This window comes from Eschrichtius robustus, chromosome 15 (genome assembly GCF_028021215.1).
Source record: "Eschrichtius robustus isolate mEscRob2 chromosome 15, mEscRob2.pri, whole genome shotgun sequence".
NCBI classification, from domain to species: domain Eukaryota; kingdom Metazoa; phylum Chordata; class Mammalia; order Artiodactyla; family Eschrichtiidae; genus Eschrichtius; species Eschrichtius robustus.
The window spans coordinates 53,162,502-53,181,786 of record NC_090838.1 but is presented as its reverse complement, the minus strand read 5'-3'; positions in this window follow the sequence as shown (position 1 = coordinate 53,181,786).

Below are 19,285 nucleotides of genomic sequence, written 5' to 3'. Positions count from 1 at the left end.
TTGTAGCTAGCCTGCCCCATCCCTAGAATCAGCTTTTTCTCCAAGGAGCCTTGGTTCCTTTTGTTGGAGAATGGTATTAGAAACCAAGATCTGGGCTCTAGGTGTGTTCATTGTTACCGGGGTGTCATATCTTTTAGGTGCTCTCAGTTGATAGAACAAATAAACATAGATGTGTATACTAACCCATATATATACACATGTCTTAAATATTTCTATTTGTAACCACCTGTACCTATATTAAGCTAAACATGAGTTCATACTGATATTTCCAACTCTAACCCATTAGGACATGTATTATTCTAGCTTCTTCCGCTTGCTTATCTATAACCTCCCACTCTAACAACCTTGCTCCTGTCACCCATCATTCATTTATTTAATTCTTCAATTCCAATATACATGTATAGTAGTTTCAGAATTCCTAACCCACACCCCCATGGAAAATGGTACTTATATACAATTCCTCTTGCTTTTAGTCATATAGACTCCTCTCATTTCCAAAGTACTTAGGTCAGCATGTTATTTCCCTTCCTATTTCAGTGAGGTTGTTTCACACATTTGGAATATATTTATATTCTTTAGTCACATCTTGTATTCCATCATGGGATCTCTGACCCTTTAAATTACTTCTTTTAATTTGCGTACATCAAGATTTATTCTTTGTAATGCAAAGCTCAATGGCTTTGAAAAATGTTTAATGCTGTATTCACCATTACAGTATCATACAGAATAGTTTCATTGCCCTAAAAAAATCCCGTGTTTCACCTTTTCAAGCCTCTCCAACCCTGAACCCCTGGCAGCCACTGATCTGCTCACCATCTCTATAGTTTTGTCTTTTCCAGAATGTCATGTAATTGGACTCATACATTTGTTGGTTTTTTTCAGACTGGCTTCTTTCACTTAGTGGTATGCATTTAAGATTCATCCATGTCTTGAATAGCTTCTTTTTATTGCTGTATAACAGTCCACTGTATGGATGTATACTTTGTTTAGTCGTTCACCTATTGATGGAGATTATGAATCAAGCTGTTATACACATTCACATGCAGGTTTTTGTGTTGCCAGTTGGGACATCAGTTTTCAAATCAGGAGCATGATTGCTGGATCATATGGTAAGATTACGTTTAGTTTTGTAAGAAGCTACTAAACTGCTTCCAAAGTGGCTCTACCACTTTGAATTTCCAAAAGCAATGAATGAGAGTCCTTGTTGCTTCTTGTCCTCTCCAGCAGTTTTTTTTTAAGCCATTCTTATAGGTATATAGTGGTATCACATTGTTGTAATCTGCGATTCCCTAATGACAAATGATACTGAGCATCTCTTCATATGCTTATTAACCATTTATAGATCTTCTTTGGTGAGGTATCTGTTCAGCTCTAACATCATACTTAGTTGTGAGAAACTGGATGCTTTCCCCTATTATTAAGAGCAAAGCAACGATGTCCTCTCACACCACTCTTATTCAACATTGTACTGGAATTCTTAGCTAGTGCTTTAAGGCAAAAAAAGGAAATAAAAGCTATATAGATTAGAAGGGAAGAAACACAACTCTATTCACAGATGACATGAAAATCCCAAAGAACTGACAAGAAACCCTCCTGGAACTAAAAAGTGAGTATAGCAAAGTCTCAGGATACAATGTTAATACACAAAAGTCAATTACTTTCCTATATAATAACAATGAACTATTAGAATCTGAAATTTCAAAAAGCAATTCCACTTAAAATAGCACTCAATAGGGACTTCCCTCGTGGCACAGTGGTTAAGAATCCACCTGCCAATGCAGGGGACACAGGTTTGATCCCTGGTCCGGGAAGATCCCACATGCCGTGGAGCAACTAAGCCCGTGCGCCACAGCTACTGAGCCCACGTGCCACAACTACTGAAGCCCGAGCGCCTAGAGCCCGTGCTCCGCAACAAGAGAAACCACCGCAATGAGAAGCCCCCGCTCGCAGCAACTAGAGAAAGTCTGCTCGCAGCAAAGAGGACCCAACACAGCCAAAAATAAAAAAATAAAATAATAAAATTAAATTAAATTTAATTTAAAAAATAGCACTCAATAAATGAAAAATTTAGGAATAAGGCTAAATATGTGCAGGACTATATGGGGAAAATTAGAAAACATTCATGCAAAGAAGGTTTAAATAAATAAAACTATTTCATCTTCATGGATTGGAAGACTCAATATTGTTAAGATGTCAATTCTTCCCAACTTAATCTGTAGATTCAATATAATCAAAATCAAAATCTCAGCAAGATATTTTGTAGATAATAACAAGCTGATTCTAAAGTTTATATGTAAAGGCAAAGGACCTAGAATAGCCAACACAATACTGAAGAAAAAGAACAAAGTTTCCAGACTCACACTACCTAATTTCAAGACTTACTACAGTATGTCTTCAATAATCAAGACAACATGGTACTTGTGAAGAAACAGACATGTAGATCAATGAAACAGAAGAGAGAGTCCAAAAATAGACCCACACAAGTATAACCAACTGATCTTTGGCAAAGGGGCAGAAGTGACTCAATGGAGAAAGGGTTGTCTTGTCAATAAATGGTGATTGAACAAATGGTGATGGATGTCCACATGCAAAAAAATGAACCTAGACACGGACCTTAGACCTTATATATTGATGAAAAATAACTCAAAATGGACCATAGACCTAAATGTAAAACGCAAAACTACAAAACTTCTTGAAGAAAACAAAGGAGAAAATCTGCAAGACCTTGGGTCTGGTAGCGAGTTTTTAAATATAACTCCAATAGCATGATCCAGGAAAGAAACATTAATACGTTTGACCTTATTAAAATTAAATTTCTTTGCAGGAGACACCATTAAAATAATAAAAAGACAAGCAAAAGACTTAGAGAAAATATTTGCAAAACATATATCTGATACAAGACTTGTATATAAATTATACAAACGCTTAGAACTCAACGATAAGATAATAAACAACCCAATTAAAAAGGGAACAAAAGATCTGAACAGATACCTCACCAAAGAAGATCCACAAATGATTATTAAGCATATGAAAAGATGCTCTGTATTATTTGTCATTAGGGAATTGCAAATTACAACAACATGATACCACTATATACCTATGAGAATGGCTTAAAAAAAAAACCCAAAACTAAATACCAGCTGCTGGGGAGGACAAGGATTTTTGTGGGTGCTCTTTGTCATACTGAGGAAGTTCCCCTCTATTCCCAGTTTGCTGAGTTGTTTTTTTTTTTAATCATGAACGGCTGTTGAAATTTTATTAAGTGTGGATTCACATGCAGTTGTAAGAAAGAATACAGAGAGATCTGTATACTGTTTACCCAGTTTCCCCCCAATGCTAATAGCTCTCAAAACACTATTACAACCAGAATACTGGCATTAGTATAATCCACCAATCTTATTTAGATTTCTTTAATTTAACTTGTACTCATGCATGTGTTTATACAATTTAATCACATGATTAGGTTTGTATATCCACTACCCCAGTCAAAATACAGGACAATTACACAACCACAGGAGCTCTCTTGTTGCCTTTCATAACTACACCTATCTTCATCCTGCTCCTTCTCCTTACAACCCTAATCCCAGGCAACCACTAATCCGTTCTCCATTTCTAAAATTTTGTTATTTTATGAATGTTCTATAAATGGAATCATATAGTGTGTATCTTTTTCGATGGGCTTTTTAATCAATAGTTCATTCCTTTTTATTGCTGTACCGTATTCTATGGTATAAAAGTAGCAAAGTTTGGGGAATTCCCTAGTGGTCCAGTGGTAGTACTCTGGGCTTCCACTGCAGGGGGCATGGGTTCGATCCCTGGTCGAGGAACTAAGATCCCGCGTGCCGCGAGGCGCGGCCAATAAATAAATAAGTAAATAAATAGAAGTACCAAAGTTTGTTTAACCATTCACCTGCTGTTGAAGGACATCTGGTTATTTCTGCTTTTTGGCTATTATGAATAAAACTGCTATAAACATTCGTGAATAGGTTTTTGTGTGAGCACAGGATTTTATTACTCTAGGATAAATATCCAAGGAATGAAATTGCTGGGTCATATGGTAAGTGTGTGTTAGGTTTGTAAGTAACTGCCAAACTGTTTTCCAGACTGGCCGTACCATTTTACATTATTATCAGCAATGTATGAGTGATTCAGTTTTTCTGCATCCTTGCTAGCATTTGGTGTTATTTCTAATTTTGCTTCAGCCATTCTGATAGATGTGTACATACTTTCTTTTAGAGAGCCATAAACATCTTGAAACAATTGAGCCAATACTAACTAGCCAAGTCTGTATGCCTGGCTCCAAGTTAGGCTCTTTGAGGGTGGAGGAGACTCAGCTCCTGCATGTGAGGAACTGTAGAGGCAAGATCAGAGCAGGAGAGGAAGCCAGTTCCTCCGAAGTCATCCCTATGAGCCATCAGTAATGGGCTCACTAGTAATTACGTGTGAACAAAGGAACCTGTGTCAGGGAAATCTCTGTGGTGCTCAGAGGCAAAAAAAACAACTCCACAACTCTGTGGAAGGGTTAAAGAAGGAAATTACTGCCTGGATCCAGCAGAGCCTCAAAGTTGGCTGTTTGAAACTCCAGGTAAAAGAAATGGCATTTACTCTCTGGATCTCCAAAAAGCGGTTCAGATTCTGCCTGTGCTTTGCAAAGAAATAGGACAAAGCTAACAAAGTTCACCTGTGACAAAATGGGACTGATTTTCAACCTGAGAGAGTACCCTATCCTGTTCTAGTGGATTCTGTTCAGGAAGATTCCCAGATTATCATCCAAGTTCAAGTCTCTTATTTTCTTCAACTTCTGTTCATTGTTATCAAGCTTGCGAACATGGATAAAACCATATTACTGTACAGTTATTGGATCTCAGTTATCTAAGGAGTAGAGGACCTTGATGTACCAAAAATATTTGGCTTTAAAAAAATAACTCTTTAGACAAAGGTCAGTTTTGTCTTGAATGACACAGAACTGGGCTCAGGACCTCATAGAGGCATAATGCTATCAGGGGACTTTCCATCCTTCCTAGTATACCTGTTTCCACCCCTGCCTTTCCTGACCTTCAACCCAGGGGACATCTATTGTCCACATTCCGGTCTGATTTTTCAAAGAAGTATTTATTTATATCCCACCTCATGACAAAAAAGCTTTGAAGAAATTTTAAAATTAAAATATTTTATGTAAAACAGAATAACAAAAAGGAAAACAGAACTAAGATTAGTTAAAAGGAAAAATAGATGTGGCCAAATTAGTATTTATCATCCACAATGATTATATTTCACTTTAAAGAATGCTCTTAACTTTTAATACTCAAATGCAGTAACATTTTTTTAAAAAGCCATCATTCAGCTTTTCCCATATGATGTCTTCAAAGTTTTAGGTTCACTTTTTACGCCTGTATTTTCCATTTCACTATTTTGCTCTTCAATTACTGAGCTTTTAGTGGCTTATCCACTTAAATAAATATCTTAAGAAGGATTTTCCAGTAGTCTCATACTCCAGCTGACGGTTATTAACCCTTCTAGAAAACTCAACAGATGGCCCCTATGTTTCTCTCATGGACAAGCATTATTCATCTTGAAAACTTTCTGATGATAACTAGCAAAGATGTGATAAAGCCAGTTTCTCAACAGAGAAAAATCAACTGATGAATAAATATATATTACTTTTAATATATGCTGTCTGAGGTTAGGGGTCTAGTCTCTCTTGTCCACTAGTGTGCCTCATACAGTGCCTGAGACACAGGAGAGACTCAAATATTTACTGAAAAATTTTGAGTGCCCTCTCTGAGCAGGATACTCTCTTCAGACATTCTGGGAATATGCAGAAATAAAGGATTCAGGGGGTTCATGACCAGCACCCTCCCACATACCCACCCTAGGCCCATCATGGCGTATATATGTAATGGTGGATGAAAGCTTCAACTTCCTATGCAAAGGCCTTTCAGAAGGCCCAAGATTCCCTTTGTGGTTCCCATCTTCTCTAGAGGCCATGGAAACCCCGCAGAGGCCCATCATGTGGCACTGGGAGGGGCATATCCACTGAAAAGACTTGGGTAGCTGAATGTAGAGATATCCTAGCATATAGTCACCCCCACGGCAATCAACCTCTGGGAATGGCCACAGTGACACCATTTCATGAGGGAAACACAGTAGCACAAAGTCATGTGTGAAATGACCTCTTGGATCCTTGAAGTTCTATGGCTGTGGTTTATCCCAGTGCCATGACAAGGCTGCCTCAAACTAGGACCAGACCTCCCAATCCACAGGCTTCACTGTCCCCCTGGGCCCTGTTAATGCTGCCACCTGACTTCCCAGTTGCTGCCCTATCATCTTTTCCAAATACTTAAGTGCCTATTAGTTTATAGTGTTGCTCAGATGCTGTAGCACTTTCTGTCTGGCTCTTACCCTCTTAGGCAACAGGCAAATGTTTAGGGTGAGAGAACCAACTGAAAGACCAACTGATAAATCATATGAGATACACACATTCTACACTCCAAAGCTCTCATCTGAGAATAAAATCCCCACTCTGTTTAACCAGACCATAATATTTCTCTTTTTGATAAATACGCTGAGTACAACAGGTTTCTCAATCTTGGCACTATTAGCATTTTGGTCCAGATAGGTTTTTGTTGGGAGAGCTGCCCTGTGCTGTCGGATGTTTAGCAGCCTCCCTGGCCTCTGTGCACTAGATGCCGGTAGCAGCTGCCTCCAAAATGTCTCCGAACATCGCCAAATGGCCCTACTGCAAACCACTGGAGTAGAGTAAGCAACACAATCTGAAACCCAGGCCTACAGAAAAAACTAATGAATACATCAGCCCAAAGCCAATGAAATTGGACCTTAAAAACAGGCAAAATGTCAGTGATTGGTAAATCTTGCAACTTTTTGTGACTTTACATTTTTTCCAAATAAAAAGTTTTAAAAAGAGTGTGAAAGAGACACCTTGAGGGACTTCCCTGGTGGCGCAGTGGTTAAGAATTCGCCTGCCAATGCAGGGGACACGGGTTTGATCCCTGGTCTGGGAAGATCCCACGTGACATGGAGCAACTAAGCCCGTGTGCCACAACTACTGAGCCTGCGCTCTACAACCCTCGAGCCACAACTACTGAGCTCAAGTGCCACAGCTAGTAAAGCCCACGTGCCTAGAGCCCGTGCTCCGCAACAAGAGAAGCCACCGCAATAAGAAGCCTGCACACCGCAATGAAGAGTAGCCCCCGCTCGCCGCAACTAGAGAAAGCCCACGCACAGCACCGAAGACCCAACACAGCCAAAATAAATAAATTTATATATTAAAAGAAAAAAGAAGATAGCTTGAATTCAATCTTTTTTTTTTTTGTTTTTAGCTTTATTGAGATATAATTCACATACCATACTACTGGGTTGGCCAAAATTTTCATTCCAGTTTTTCCATAAGCGCCTATGGAAAACCCGAATGAACTTTTTGGCCAACCCAGTATTTGCCCATTTAGAGGGTAAAAGGCAATGTTCTTACCTGTGAGTAAGTTCACAGGTTTGAGCACCCATCACCACAATCTAATTTTAGACATTTTCATTCTCCCCAAGGAAATCCTATACCCATTAGCAGTCACACAGGTTGCCCCCAGGCAACCATTAATCTACTTTGTCTCTAGAGATTTGCCTATTCTGGACATTTGATATAAATATAATTGTAAATATAATAAGTGTAAATGTAAATGTAATATGTGGTCTTTGTGATTGACTTCTTTCACTTAAAATGTTTTCAAGGATCATCCATGTGGTACAAAAGTGTTTTCAAAAGTGACTGCACCATTTTACATTCCCACTAGCAATGTATAAGGGTTTTAATTTCTCTACATCTTCCCCAACTTGTTATTGTCTGGCTTTTGGTTATAGCTATACTATCTCATTGTGATTTCGATTTGCATTTCTCTAATGACTCATAATGTTGAGCATCTTTGCATGTACTTATTAGCCATCTGTACACCTTTGGACAAATGTCTATTCAAATCCTTTCCAATTTTTTAAAAAAATTAAGCTTTTTATTTTAATTTAATTGTAGATTTACATATACCTGTAAGAAATAATATAGAGATATACAAAAATCCTTTACTCGGTTTTTCCCATGTAACATCTTGCGAAACTATAGTACAACATCACAATCAGGATATTGACACTGATACCGTCAAGATACAGAACATTTCTATCACCACTAAGATCCCTTATGTTACCCTTTTATAGCCACACCCAATTTCCTCCTACCCCCACCCCTCCTTATCCCTGGCAACCACTAATCTCTTCCTCATTTCTATAATCTTTCCATTTAGAGAATGTTATGTAAATAAAATAATATGGTATATAACCTTTTGGGATTTTTTTTCCACTCAGCGTAATTCTCTGGAGATTCATGCAGGTTATTTCATGATCAATAGTTTCTTTTTATTGCTGAGGAGTATTCCATTGTATGGATGTATCAGTTTGTTTAACCATTCACCTGTTGAAGGACATTTGGGTAGTTTCCAGTTCTGAGCTATTATAAATAAAGCTGCTATAAACATATGTGTACAGGTTTTGGTTTGAACATATGTCTTCATTTCTCTGGGATAAATGCCCAGGATTGCAATTGCTGTGTTGTATGGTAGTTGTATGTTTAGGTTTTTAAGAAACTGCCAAACTGATTTCCAGAGTGGCTGTACCATTTGACATTCCTTCCAGCAATGTATGAGTGATCCAGTTTCTATGAGTGAAGCCTGGGTCGGGGAAAGGAGACCCGGTCCTCTCTGCTGTGCTTGCCTGCTATAGAGCTTTTGCAACAAGGGGCTATGGTAGAGGCATGAGAAAACTAGCAGCCTGTCCCTCCTGGGGTTAAACTGTAATCCCAGATTGGGGGATTCTGGGGAGGAGCCCCTGTCTTCTTGGCTGTACTTGTATAATATGCCTGGGGTAGAACTTCCAGAACATGAAGCAGGGAGCAGGGGTAAAGGAGCTTGTCCATGTCTCAAATGCCATAGCCCCTCCCTGTTCTTACTGAATGAATGTTTCTTCATTTGCAGTAGCCCTTAGGACAATTCTCAGAGACTAATTTTTCACCAAATTGTTGTTTGCCAGAGAGAAGGTCTGCCAAGCTCTTTACTCTGCCTTTCTGGAAGTCCCAACCCCTCAAACTTGATTCTCGATATGTCTAAGAATCTAACAGAAGGAAAAATCCCCCATCTTGTCCTCAAATTCTGAATTACCAGAACAGTGGGTCATCCCAAATCCTCCCCTGGCTGATGACACTGGAAGTGCTGTCACCTCCCTGCAGTCTCAGACACCTAATAGGCTGGCTGAGATGCACTGCCCAGATAACAGGTCTGGCCTGCCTTGACAAGGAAAATAGAGCTTTCTTTTTTTTCCTGAAGGAGATTGGGTATGTCTCCACACATTACATTAATGTAATGTAAAATGGATTCATGCTGGAAGACTGAAGCTAGTACATGAATTTTACACCAAAAATACTGGCAATTCCAGGAGCATGATATCTTGATGCATTCAGCTCAGTGGTTTTTAAGCTGGTCACGGACAGAGGAATCAGCAGATCAGGCCAAAGAAGTTAGGCAGGGACAAGCTTTTTTTCTTTTTTTTTTTTAAATGGATAATACGGTAACATGCTTCACAGAACGGTATATATAGTGGGAAACTTCCTGCCATTCCTGTCCCTCTGCCACCCAGTTCTCTTTTTCCAACAGGTCATCCATGAAAATAGTTTCTTATATATCTTTCCAAGGATATTTTATAAAAGCAACTACAGACATATATTTTAGTTTTTCTCAGAAGACCTGGGTTTGAATCCCAGTTTTGTCCCTCTCAAAACAAGCTGTGTAACCATGGATAAGTGACTTTATCTCTTTGAGCCTCAGATTCCTCACCTGAAAAATGGGAGTAAGAGTCCCTACTTCACAAGGTTGTGGTAAGCATGAAGTAAGACTGTGTTTAACTGTGCTTTCTAAATAGAAAAGTGCTGTACTAACATCAGCTGTTGTTCTATTGGGAGCAGCAACCACGTACTAATAGTGCCGTGGAAATTGGCTGTACTTAGCAGGTGTTCTGGGGTCAGGAGTTGGTGGTGTTAGGGAAGCACCTGAAGCTGATTGGGGGAGAGAGAACATGGCCACAGGGAAAGTCCAATACAGCTGAATCAGGCATGAAATAGGGTCTGGCTGGTTTGCAAGGTATGAACTTTGGGAAGTCAGTGACACACAAAACTCACCATATCACCCATGTACTGAAGGCAGCCAGCAGGGTTCAAAGTTAGCTGTGGTCCTGATAAAGAGAGGTGCCTTCTCCTGGGAAGAAGCCTATTTTTGAAAAAGTGACAGTGCTGGGTTTAACCCAAAACAGAATTGGGCAGGTTAGGGTATTCCAAAGACCATCCAGAAGGACCTGTTCCAAAGATCATCCGGAATATAATTTATGACAAGGCTAACTCAGGACATCTGACACAGGCTCAGGCCAGGAATCAGAAAATTAGGACCCAAATTGAGTTAAGCTTCCATCTGTTTCCAACTTTTTCCTTTTTGGCAGAATGAGTGCAACAGCAGGGAAAGCAAGGGAAACCAGAGGGTCATGACCAGGAGTTCAGAAAATGTCTTAGGTCTTCCTCTATCTGGGTTACCACCTTGAAACATCCTACAGGGAGTCTGTCCTAGGTTCTTATTGTCCCTTCAAACCAACTTCAAAGCATCATAGAGGGGGTGGTGTGAGGGAGATACCAACAGTCTCTGAATAGGATGGGATGGACAAAACTCTGCCCAGGAGAGATGACAGAGGTGTGTACAGCAGGAAGACAGCTGGGAGGCAGGAGGAGAGGAAGCCAGTTCAGAGGCTGGAATTCCCTTTGCTCATCTTCTGGTTTTGGAGGACTTCTACATGCAACAAGATGTTACCTGCCATGCTGAGGACTACCTCTCAGGCCCAGACTGCAGCTTCAGCAAGCCTCTTCACCAGGTCTGGCTGAGGCACAGAGGCCTGCCAACTGCCTGAGGTTCGTCAGTGACTGAGGCAGCACCAAGTCAGACCCCAGAGACCAGCAGAATTGTCTATCCCTCTGCAGTCTCAGAGTCTGCTTTTAGTAAGAGCTGGGTGTTCATTTCACAGCCAAAATCAACTCCAGTTGCTGAGGCTGAGGAGTCTGGATCACTACCACTCTAGTCCAAAACTCCCCATCATGAACTCTGGAATGTTCCAGAATCACATTTCCCTCTGTGTCTCTCACTCCTGCTCTCCTTGTTCTCTGAGATTGATTAAACAAGGAATTGAAGAAGAAACAGAAGGTTTGAAGGAGACTGCATCTGCAGAAGACTAAAGGGTGACAATGAGCCAGAATGGAGTTTTTAAAAAAGGACTTTATCTTTTATTGTTTGCCTTTTAATAATTGCTTGCTTTTTTAAAAAAATAGCTGTCTCTGCCTTCTTTTTCCTCCCAACTTTTTACTATGAAAAGTTTCATTTCTTCAGCAGCACCCCCCAAAAAAAAGGCAGAAAAAAAAATAAAATTTCAAACTCACAGAAGGGTTGAAAAACATGTACAATGACATCAAAAGAGCAACCCATAAAAATAAACTGGACTTCATCAAGATTAAAAGCTTCTGATCTTTGAAAGACACTACTAAGAAAAAGAAAAGACAAGCCACAGATTGGGAGAAAATATTTAAAAAACACATATCTGATAAAGGACTTGTATTCAGAATATACAGAGAGCTCACACAACAAATAACCTAATAAAAATGGGCAAAATATTTGAACAGATACTTCACCAAAGAAGGTATACAAATGGCAAATAAGCATGTGAAAAGATGCTTAATATCATAAGTCATTAGGGAAATGCAAACTAAAACCACAATGAAATGCCACTACATATGCATTAAAATGGCTGTAATCGGCCATTTGACTAACAATGTCAAGTGTTGATGAAAATGTGGAGGACTATATTGTTGATGGGAATGGAAAATGGTACCACCACTTTGGAAAAGTTTGGCAGTTTCTCATAGAATTAAACATCCCACTCCTCAATATTTACCCAAGTGAAAATTTCTGTTCACCCAAAAATCCATATGCAAATGTCTATAGTAGCAGTATTTATTCACAATTATAGTGTTATATTTAGTGTTATGTTCATAATTATAGTGTTGTATAAATATAAATTATATTCATAGTGTTTATTCATAATTGCCTAACACTGTAAACAATCCAAATGTCCTTCGGCTGATAAATGGACAAACAAAATGTGGTATATCCTTTTTTTACTCGGGTTGTTTGTTTTTCTGATATTGAGTTGTATGAGCTGTTTATATATTTTGAATATTAACCCCTTATCAATCATATCATTTGCAAATATTTTCTCCCATTCAGCATGTTGTCTTTTTGTTTTGTCAATGGTTTCCTTTGCTGTGCAAAAGCTTTTAAGTTTAATTAGGTTCCATTTGTTTATTTTTGCTTTTATTTCCTTTGCCTTAGAAGACAGATCCAAAATAATATTGCTATGATTTATGTCAAAGAGTGTTCTGCCTATGCTCTCTTCTAGGAGTTTTATGGTTTCAGGTCTTACATTTAGGTCTTTAATCCATTTGAATTTATTTTTGTACATGGTGAGGAAATGTTCTAATCTAATTCTTTTACATGTAGCTGTCCAGTGTTCCTAGCACCACTTGTTGAAGAGATTGTCTTTTCTCCATTGTATATTCTTGCCTCCTTTGTCATAGATTAATTGGCCATAGGTACATGGGTTTATTTCTGGGCTCTTTATTCTGTTCCGTTGATCAGTGTGTCTGTTTTGGGACCAGTACCATGCTGTTTTGATTACTGTAGCTTTGTAATACAGTCTGAAGTCAGGGAGCATGATATCTCCAGCTTTGTTCTTTTTTTCTCAAGATTGCTTTGGCAATTTGTGATCTCTTATCGTTCCACATAAATTTTAACATTATTTCTTCTAGTTCTGTGAAAAAATGTCATGGGCACTTTGATAGGGATTGCATTAAATCTATAGATTGCTTTGGGTAGTATGGACGTTTTAACAATATTAATTCTTCCAATCCAAGAGCATGGGATATCTTTCCATTTCTTTGTATCATCTTCAATTTCTTTCAAAATGTTTTATAGTTTTCAGAGTATATGTCGTTCACCAAATATACAAACAGCTCATACAACTCAATATCAAAAAAAAAAAAAACCAACCTGATCAAAAATGGGCAGAAGACCTGAATAGGTCTTCTTTTCCAAAGAAGACATACAGATGGCTAACAGGCCATCTCATGAAAAGATGTTCAACATTGCTAATCATTAGAGAAATGCAAATCAAAACCATAATAAGCTATCACTTCACATCTGTCAGAATGGCTATCATCAAAAAGCCTACAAATAACAAATGTTGGTGAGGATGTGGATAAAGGGGAACTCTTGTGCACTGTTGGTGGGACTGTAAATTGGTGCAGCCACTATGGTAAACAGTATGAAGGTTCCTCAAAAAACTAAAACTAGAACTACCATATGATACAGCAATTCCATTCTTGGGTATATATTTTTAAAACATTAATTCAAAAAGATATATGCACACCAACGTTCATAGCAGCATTATTTACAGTAGCCAAGATACAGAGGCAACCCAAGTAAGTGTCCATCAACAGATGAATGGACAAAGAATATGTGGTATTTATATACAATGAAATATTAGAGCTGTAAAAAATGAAATTCTGCCACTTGCAACAACATGGATGGACCTAGAGAGTATTATGCTTAGTGAAATAAGTCAGAGGAAGACAAATACTGTATGTTATTACTTACATGTGGAATCTAAAAAAATAAAACAAATGAATGTACATAACAAAACAGAAACAAACTCACAGATATAGAAAACTAACTAGTGGTTACCAGTTGGGAGAGAGAAGGGAGGAGGGGCAAGAGAAGGGTAGGGGATTAAGAGATACAAACTACTTACTATGTATAAAACAGATAAGGAACAAGGATATATTGTACAGCGCAGGGAAATATAGCAATTATTCTGTAATAACTTTAAATGGGGTATACTCTATAAAAATATTGAATCACTATGCTGTATACCTGAAACTAATATAATATTGTAAATCAACTGTACTTCAATAAAAAGAAGTGTGGTACATTCATACAGTGGGATACTATACATCGATAACTCCTGAAACATGTAAAAACATGGATGAATCTCAAATGCATTATACTAAGTGTCATGGGTTCAACTGTATCTCCCCTCCAAAAAATATGAATTCCTAACCCCCAAAATCTCAAAACGTGACTTTATTTAGAAATAGGGTCTTTGCAGATGTAATTAGTTAAGATGAGGTCATGCTTGAATAGGGTGGGCCCTTATTCGAATATGACTGGTGTCCTTATAAAAGACAGACAGGGAGAACTAATGCAATGACAGGCAACACACAGGGAGAACACCATGCAGTGTCATAGGCAGAGACTGGAGTTATACAGGTGCAAGATATAGAATGCCAAGGATTGCTGGTGACACCAGAAACTAAGAGAAAGTCATGAACAGATTCTCCCCAAGAGCCATCCAGAGAGCATGGACCTTCTGACAATTGATTTTGGAATTCTAGCATCCAGAACTGTGTGATAATAAATTTCTGTTGTTTTAAGCCACCTAGTTTGTGGTACTCTGTTACAGCAACCCTAGGAAACTATTACACTAAATTAAAGAAGCAAGACTTAAAAGGCATTTATATCATATTCTGGAAAAGACAAAACTACAGGGATGGAGGACAGATCAGTGTTGTCAAGTGTTGGGGGTAGGATGAGGGGATGACTCCAAAGAGTCAAGGGAGAGTTTTGAAGGCAATAGAAATATTCTAGATCTTGATCATGATGGTAGTTACACAAGTACATGTGTTTGTCAAAATTAATAAAACTACATGATGTGAATTTTAAATTTTTGAATTTTACTCTATACCAATGTAAATTAAACCTGACTCCCTCAATCCAAAAACCATAAACAAAAAACCTTCTACAATGACCATCTGTATACCTTTCACCCAAATTCAATGATTGTGAATATTTGCTCATATTTGCTTTATCTATACATGTATTTTATTCTTGCTGAATCATTTGAATCATTTGTCTAAGTTGTAGGCATCATGACACTTCACCCTAAATATTTTATCATATATCTTTGAAGAATAAGGACATTTTTCTACATAAGATATTTAAGAAAAGTAACAACAATTCCAAAGTATCATCTAATATAGAGTCCATATTCCAACTTCTCAAATTGTAGTTAAAATGTCTTTTGTAATTGCCTTTTACCAATGAGGAGCCAATCAAGGACCATATAATGCATTTGTATATTATGCCTGTTTAATCTTTTAATTTAGAATCATCTTCCCATCTTTTTCTTTTCATGAACTTTTTTTGTCTAGGCCAGTTGTCTTGCAGAATGTTTTAAAATTTCTGGATTTGTTTGATTGCTTCCTCATGGTGTTATCAAATATTCCATCTCTTTATTTCTTGTGAAATAGGAGTTAGACCTAAAGGCTTGATTAGGTTCAGGTTTAACTTTTGATAAGACTAGTTCACAGGTGATAGAGACCTATTTTTCCACCTCGTTTGCCTCAATGCAGACCTATTTTCCTGCCTTTCTCTCTCATACCATAAAGAACTTGTATACTCGTGGCCTGTGGAGGCCACAAATATCAATAAGATAGTTTGTCCTAAAGGAGATGAATGAATGAAATAGCATCCTTTATTAGCCAATAAATATTTAGTAACTGCTACAGGGAGCAAGGTACCATGCTAGGTGATGGGGACACAACAGTAAGCAAATGCAAACATGGTCCCGCCTCCAAGGAGTTTATAGTCTAAGTGAGACAGACATTCATGAAAAAGAACATTTAAAAAATGACTTGTGATAAATGCTATGAAAGAAAAAGCACAGGAGAATATGGCTCTGTATAATGGGGAAAGCTTCCATAGGGGTATACCATTTGATCTGAGGACTGAAGGATGGGCAGGTACTAAGGAGGTGAAAGTCAGGGGGAGACAGGGCAGTGGGAGTTGGGCTATAAGAAGTTCACCGATTGGTGGGGCATCCAGGTACAATCCTCTCCAGTGAAGCCAGAAAAGGGGTCCATGTGCTTGACTTGGAGGCTCAGAGGCAGCTTTCCCGAGAGAGTGTTGTCTGAGCTTAGGCCTGAAGGGTGAACAAGTCAGTGGAGATAAACAGAAGAAAGATGGAGAAGCAAACAGCTAATTAGTTGCTAGAATTAAATCTCTGTAGGAATTTAGGCTCAAGAAAACGGTAGATAAAATAGGTAACTAATGAGAACCTACTGTATAGCACAGGGAATTCTACTCAGTGCTCTGTGCTGACCTAAATGGGAAGGAAATCCAAAAAAAAGAGGGGATACACGTATACGTATGGCTGATTCACTTTGCTGTACAGCAGAAACTGACACAGGAGTGTAAAGCAACAATATTCCAATTAAAAAAAAAAGAAAGAAAATGGAAGTATTCTTGATACAATTTTTAATCTGAGCTAATCAAGATTCTAGACTTCTGGTTTACAGGAAGTAACTTTTAAATCACAGAGGAATGTTTTTTAAACTAATTTCACCTGTTTCTCTTTACATTTATTTATTTATTTTATTATTATGATTATTTTTTGGGCTGCGTGGCATGCGGGATCTTAGTTCCCTGACCAAGGATCGAACATGCGGCCCCTGCAGTGGAAGCGTGGGGTCTTAACCACTGGACCACCAGGGAAGTCCCAATCACAAAGGAATTTTAAATCACATTACTTAAATTTAAAAACCCTAACCAGAGAAGTTCAGAATTATAGTCAGACCAAACCAGTGATCTGTGCTGTCATCCAAAAGAACTGTGGAATCCTGGAAGAAAAGATGGCCTGTTAAAGCCTTTTACTACATTTCACTTTCTTGAATATTCAAGTTAGGCTAGGGCTCAAACTCATTCTCCACTAAAATAAATAGCCCTGATATTATTGCTTCTAATATTAATTACGATAATTTTTAAAAATTATGTTTTCCCTAAGCCACACAGCTAACAAGGAGCAGAGTCAGAATTCAGTCCAAAGTTCCTGGCTCCAAAGTACCTATATTTAACCATCACACAACACTGTCCCCAGAAATAATGATACTGATACCTACCAAGGTGAGAGAAAGGGGCTTTTTGTAATACATCAAAAGAAGGAACAGATACTCTTTTAGCACAATAAGGACATAGCAGCAATGCCAGCAGGAGGTTAATTGGCCCAGTATGAATGGTCTTGTTATTTTTAGATGCTTGAACAAGAGGCCAGACCACAGTGGCCAGAAATTTCTACCCCCCACGCTCCTTCAGGAACAGAAAATGACTGTGCTTTTTAAGAAATAAAAGCAGTTGGGATCTTTGGGGGAAGAAACAGAGAAAAGGACTATGGGGAAGGGGAATTTGAGAGGAGACAGGAAGGAGGCTGGAGGAAGATCTGCGAGCCAGGGGTTGGCCTATAAGTGCCATGGCCACTAAGCCCCCTTACTCATGGTTGAACAGTTTATAGAGGCACTCAAATCTCTGCCATGCTATGTACTCTAGGTTGGTTAGAATATGATGCATGAGCCTGAATAAAAAGATTCACTCACAACACTCCATGATTCTGGGTTCTTCGACAGCCAACTGGAAGATGGTTTTGTTAGGAACTGTTCCGTGAAGGAATCCCATTAACTTCTATTAATGTCGGGCACTGTGCTAAGTGCTTTAGATACATTCATTACCGCTAATCCTCTCAACGACCTACCAGAAGGGGTGATTGAGACTTACTCACCTAAGATCAGAAAACTGCCAAACCAGAGAATTTTAAAAATTTCCAATCTATCACAGCCTGATAATTTTGTAAGATACATAATTTTGTAAAACACAAAATGAAATTAAAGATATGCACAATACAGGCATACCTCGTTTTATTGCACTTCACAGATACTGCTACTTTTACAAATTGAAGGTTTGTGGAAACGCTGTGCTGTCAGACAATGGTTAGCATTTTTTTTATCAATAAAGTATCTTTTTTAACCTCTTTATTGGAGTATAATTGCTTTACAATGGTGTGTTAATTTCTGCTTTATAACAAAGTGAATCAGCTATACATATGCATATATCCCTGTATCTCCTCCCTCTTGCGACTCCCTCCCACCCTCCCTATCCCACCCCTCTAGGTGGTCACAAAGCACCGAGATGATCTCCCTGTGCTGTGCAGCTGCTTCCCACTAGCTATCTATTTCACATTTGGTAGTATATATAAGTCCATGCCACTCTCTCACTTCGTCCCAGCTTACCCTTCCCCCTTCCCGTGTCCTACTCTTATATACGTTTCTTTAGACATAATGCTATTGCACACTTAGACTACAGTATAATGCAAACACAACCTTTATATGCACAGGGAAACAAAAAAATTTGTGTGATTCGCTTTAATGTGGTATTTGCTTTATTGTGGTATTCACTTTATTGTGGTGGTCTGGAACAAAACCTGTAGAATCTACCAGGTATGCCTGTATAAGCTCAACCTTCTTATTACATTCAACAGACATTGCTATAAATGTTTCTAACACTCTGAATGTCTGTACCAATCTTGCCACAGAATGGCACTAGTATAGAATAGTTGTTCCTAGTCATGAGGGCACATCAGAATTATTCCAAGGGATTAATTTCCAAAATATACAAACAGCTCATACAGCTCAATATCAAAAAAACAAACAACCCAATCAGAAAATGGGTAGATGATCTAAATAGACATTTCTCCAGGGAAAACATACAAATGGCCAAAAAACACATGAAAAGATGCTCAACATTGCTAATTATTAGAGAAATGCAAATCAAAACTATAATGAGGTATCACGTCACTCTGGTCAGAACGGCCATCATCAAAAAGTCTACAAATAATAAATGCTGGAGAGGGTATGGAGAAAAAGGAACACTCCTATATTGTTGGTGGTAATGTAAATTGGTACAGTCACTGTGGAGAACACTATGGAGGTTCCTTAAAAACTAGAGTTACCATATGATCCTGCAATCCCACTCCTGGGCATATATCCGGAGAAAACTATAATTCAAAAAGACACATGCACCCCAATGTTCATAGCAGCACTATTTACAATAGCCAAGACATGGAAGCAATCTAAATGTCCATCAACAGATGAATGGATAAAGATGTGGTATATATACACGATGGAATACTGCTCAGCCATAAAAAAGAATGAAATAATGCCATCTGTAGCAACAAGGATGGAACTAGAGATTATTTTACTAAG